Source organism: Octodon degus, unplaced genomic scaffold, assembly GCF_000260255.1.
Source record: "Octodon degus isolate 3935 unplaced genomic scaffold, OctDeg1.0 scaffold00008, whole genome shotgun sequence".
Lineage (NCBI taxonomy): Eukaryota > Metazoa > Chordata > Mammalia > Rodentia > Octodontidae > Octodon > Octodon degus.
This window is the reverse complement of record NW_004524584.1, coordinates 15,106,512-15,111,867: the sequence shown is the minus strand read 5'-3', so window position 1 is coordinate 15,111,867 and position 5,356 is coordinate 15,106,512. Positions and strand designations below refer to the sequence as shown.

At 40.6% G+C, this 5,356-nt stretch overlaps 1 protein-coding gene and 1 pseudogene across 3 annotated transcripts in view; one reads left to right on the top strand and one right to left on the bottom strand.

Moving 5' to 3' along the window:
- Ip6k1 (inositol hexakisphosphate kinase 1) overlaps positions 1-5,356 on the top strand; it is a 69,344-nt gene that overhangs the window by 3,462 nt on the left and 60,526 nt on the right. The window lies entirely within an intron of this gene.
- The window catches only part of LOC101581466, a 12,768-nt pseudogene that overhangs the window by 3,710 nt on the left and 3,702 nt on the right, over positions 1-5,356 (bottom strand).

Below are 5,356 nucleotides of genomic sequence, written 5' to 3'. Positions count from 1 at the left end.
GAGGTAGTCTCTTCAGAGTTTCTTTTTTTTTTTTCTTTTTTTAACCTTTTACATTTTTGCCTTACTGAGAATTGAATAGAAGAACTTAGGCATGGTAGGTAAATGCTCTACTATTGAGCTACACCCCTACTACCAGGTATTACAGACTTCCATCACTATACTGACTCAGTATTACTTTTTGAATAATTTTAGGAGACTTAGGGGCCCTTGGCCTAGCCAAATATTAGACATTGGTTCCAAGGAAATCAGAGCATATCAAAGAACTTTTATTGTCTTCTGTTTAATGCTTTACTGCCTCATGACCATCTAGGAGCAGCTTATGTGTGCTGCCCAAGCAAGCATCATCTGCCATTGATGATGCTTAACTCAACACATTTACCCGAAGGTTGTATATGGCAAAACTTGCGCACTTAAGTACAAATGAGTGAGACTCATAGTAGCAGGCCCTCTACTTTGATTTGCCTTTGTATAATTCATGTGTAAACTTCAGTACAGCTGGTATGGGAAATATACTTCACAGACTGGAGGTTCTATTATAGACAGATGAATTAAGTAGAAACCTTATAGGCAGTCATGGGGCTACGTCCTCAAGTCAGCACAAAAGATGAAAACACATTACAACTGTGGCAGGAGGCACATCTGTTGGAAGTCAGAGCTCAAGATAAAGACAGAATGACCAGGCCTATATACCTCCCCAAGGGATAAGATAACTGTAACACCTGGTCCAATGAAATCTAGCTAGACATCAGTTGACTTGTGTTGGTGGTCAACAAGACCTCTAGATCCATCCCTTTCTGAAAAGTTTTGTTCTGTCCATGTACACTTGGCTATGTTACTTGCTTTTGGATTGGTTCAACATTACCTAAGTGGCTACATTTTTTTTTTTTTTTTTTTTTTGGCAGAACTGGGGATTGAACTCAGACCCTTGTGCTTGCCAGGGAAGTGCTTATTCTACTGAGCCATTTCCCCGGCCCCGTGGCTACATGTTTAACCTTATTGGTTGATCATAGTTTTGTCCCATGTTGTACCTACTTAGTGATTTTGCTGTATAAAGCATCATTTGAGAAGTAGGCTCATTGGCAACCCACTTGGGCCTCCTGTCTCTCTCTGGAGCTGTTTATCTTTCAATAAAATTTCCTACTCTTTTAGTTCAAGCTGGCCTTGAATTTGTGGCAATCTGCCTACCTCAGCCGCCTGAGTGGTGGGCTTACAGGTCTGTACCACCACATCCAGCAAATTTCCTACTCTTAACTTTCCTTGTTCCTTAGAACTCAATCCTTGATTTTGGGAAACACAGGCTCGGTATATCTGACATCTAGTAGGTTGAAAGTTATGCGTTTCGCCCTATATAATCTGAAGGTCCTGTATTAGTCCTAAATTGAAGTCGATCTTCAGTGGACTAATGGGTGATACTGGTGTCCTGATGGTGGCATTCAAGGAGCTGTTGCCCAGCTGTCCTCAGCCCACCTGCAGGCTCTGTCCTAATCTCCACTCACCAAATGGTTTGCTCAAGTATTCCATATGCTTCTCTCCACACAGTTCCTCTCACCAGCTGAATCACATGATTTTTGTCCCTGTTTGGGATGTGCTGTTTCCTCCATCCCTAGAGTCCAGGTCATGTTCTTTTTTAGTTTTGTTTGTGTGTTGGAGAGGGTGTGGGGATTGATTTTGGGAAATACAGGGTCTTTGCACTGAGCTACATCCCTAATTATACTCTCCTTTTTGAGGCAGAGTGTTGCTAATTTGGTAAGTTGCCCAGGGTGAGCTGGAACTTGTATCCTCTTGTCCCAGCCTCCCAGAGTGCTAGGATTACAGGCATTAGCTCTGTGTCCCCCCTACTTTTCCTTATAAAACAGCCCCTAATACATTTTAGCGCCTGGGGATATTCCACTCCCTCTAAAGTGCCCTAGTGTTATGGTACCTTAACCAGCAAAATAGTATTTACTCTTTTAAAAATAACTTGATTTCTTTGGGTTAGAAGCAGATCCCTTTCTGACAGGGACTGTACACCTTTTTGTGTCTTTAACAGCTGCATGTAGTAGATGAGAACCAATTGTTTATAAAGTGTTAAATTTATCTGCTTTGGAAACACACTCTAATTAAACAAGGAAATGGAAGAGAGTGTACAGGTGAAAGTGGAGAATTGGTGGGCATGGATGTTTACCTCTTATATGTGAAGTACTTGCTCGTGTTAACTTCATGTTTGCTTCATGGAGGAGGCAGATCCCTCTTCAGTGTTGGAGAACTTACTCAGAAGGCAGAACTGAGGCCTGAAAACTGAAAATGATTCTGCATTGAAGAAAGGACTGTGTGGCCTGCCCCTTTTCTAATCACATCAGCAAATAAGAGTTTTGGTCTGTTACAGTGGTGGGGAAACTTTTAGAGCTTTCAGTGATAAACAACATCTGTCTGCAGTATGCACGTGTTGTAGGTTTGCCAGCACTGCTCTTATCATTTTTCACAGAAGAACCAAGGAACCAAGATGTCTCAGGTCTTCCCACTTAGAATGCATTGCTACTGTGTTAATTTTGAAAAAATCTGGAACATGTTAGGTAAGCATGACAGAATGACCCCTTCTTGGTTGGTCTTGGACTACTATAAATGGTATTATTTGTTGCCTGGCCTCTTACTACAGAAATTGCTGCTTTGATACCATAAAGAGTGGTGATGGGCCGACTTGGGGAGAGGTTGCACTCTCTTCTTGGCTTGGGGCAAGGAAGCAATCAGGCACTTTTTTTTTTTTTTTAATCTTTATTTATTTATTTGGTGCATGGCTTATGGCTGGGGATTGAACCTGGGTCCTTGCACTTGCCAGGTGGATGCTTAGACCACCAAGCTATCTCCCCAGCCCCTCTTTTGTTTGTTTTATGGAGGCCAGGATGACTGCCCAGCCCACCATCCTGAGTGCTAGGATTAGAGTGGTGGTGTGTACTACCATGTCCAGTTGAAGGTGAACCATTTTGTATTTTGTACTTTTGTGGCTTTGCATCTGCTTTTGCACTTAACTCCCTCCCCATTCCCCCCATGTTGGAGCTACATTTCCAGGCACCAACCCCCATCTTTTGAGACAGGATCTTGCTAAGTTTATTGGACTGGCCTCAAACTTGTAATCGTTCTGCCTCAGCCTCTTGAGTAGCTGTAATTATAAATGTGTGCCATCATGCCTGGCTTTTGTGCTCCTTTTAAATACAGATTCTCATTTCGGTCCTACAGCAGGACTTGAGCAATGCATTCTGAATGGGAAGACCTGAGACATCTTGGTTCCTTTGTTCTTTTATGAAGAATGATAGAGCAGTGCTAGCAAACCTACAACACGTGCATACTGCAGTCAGGTGTTGTTTATCACTGAAGGCTCTAAAAGTTTCCCCATCACTGTAATAGACCAAAACTCATATTTGCTGATGTGATTTAAAGTTGCATTTGTGCAGGAGTATTATAAATAATAATAATTACTGTTTGTGTTGGGGATTGAACACAGGGCCTCATGCTTCTACCATGTTGAGCTACATCCCTAGCCTTAATGAGTTTTTTGGGAACACTCATTCATTTCAGTGGTGGGTTCTCTTTTGGGATGGTATCTTGTTGAATGCTTAGAAATTTTCTGAACTCCTGTGGAAGTTTTATTTGCAGGTTTGGCTCTTTTTCTTTTTTTGGTGGAACCGGGGATTGAACTTAGACCCTTGCACTTGACAGGGAAGTGCTTATTCTACTGAGCCATCTCCCTGGCCCCAGGTTTGACTCTTTTATCCTGTCTTCTCATTATGCAAAGTAAAGTAAGCTAGAGGAGGAGGAGGAGGACTGAGCTACGTTTAAAATATGATGTTGGTGAGTAAGAGCACCTTGCAGCCCATAAAACTCTGGGTGTGTTAGGGCTGAATGCATAGTTATGAAACAACTTACTGTATAATAAAAAAATTAGATGACAAGTGTTGAGGAATTGTGTGAGAAATAAGAGGCCTGATAACGCTACTAATGGGAATGTTAGAGCAACTGCTTTGGAAAACAGTTCAGCAGTTGTCTAAAGGGTCAAACATAAATTTACTACATGACCTAGGAATCCAACCTTGTACATGAATGTTTATTATAGCATTATTCGTAACAGCAAAAGAGGGAAGCCACCCAGAATGTCCATCTCTGATGAATATTAAATAAACTTTATGTTATATGTAATGGAATGTTGTTCTGCAATAAAGAAATGAAGTGCTGATAGATGTGATAGTGTGGATGAACCTGAAAAACATACTAAATGAAAGAAACTAGAGGGAAAAGCCCACATTTATATGATTCCATTCATATGAAATAACTAGAATAGGCAATTCTGTATGGAGAGGAAGTGATTAAAGGTTGGTTAGGGCTTGAACCTGATCAAAGTGATAGAGAAATGATAACAGGACAGTGATGGTGAGCCCTTTAGAGACTGTGCCCAAACACTGCAACCCAAAACCCATTTATTCATGGCAGAATGCCAAAACTGCAATTAAACTTGAGTACCGAAGTTTTAGTTTAGAAAGAATAACTCATACATTAACATCTTTTGTCTTAAAAGAATAAATAACACATGTACCATAGGTTTGCTACCACTGGTACAGGATTTCATTTTGAGCTGATAAAAGTATTCTAGGCCGCTGGGTTTTTTTTTTTTTTTTTTTTTTTTGCGGAACTGGGGATTGAACTCAGGCCCTTGCGCTTGCCAGGGAAACACTTATTCCACTGAGCCATCTCCCCAGCCCCTGATAAAAGTATTCTAAGCCAGGAGTGGTGATGCATATCTGTAATCCTAACACTTGGATGGCTGAGGCAGGAGGATCACTTCAAGTTTGAGGCCAGTGTGGATTACATAGGGAGAGAGCCTGTGTCAAAAAAACCAAAGGAATGGTGGCACATGCCTGTAATTCCAGCTCATGGAAGGCTGTAAATAGGTGGATCACTACAAGTCAGATCTAGTAGTGAGACCCTGAATACCCTGTAGACCCTTCCCTAAAAAAAAAAAAAAAAAAGGAAAAAAATTTCTAAAATTGTGATGTTTGCCTATATCTGTGACTACAGCATACTAAAAACCATTGAATTATACATGTTAATGGGTGAATAGTGTGATATGAGTCATATCTCAATAAAAGTGTTACTTGAAAATTTACGTAAATGATGTGTGAGGTGATAAAAATATACCATGAATGTTGAAATTTTAAAATTATTTCATTTCACATTGCCATTAATTTCCTTGATATTCTGTGTCTTCAAACACACTCATGCTAGTTTTTCCTGCCACTTTCTTCTTTTTTTTTTAAATTTTTTTATTTATTTGAGAGAAAGAGAGAGAGTGAGTGTGTGTGGTGTGTGTGTGTGTGGCCAGCTCAGC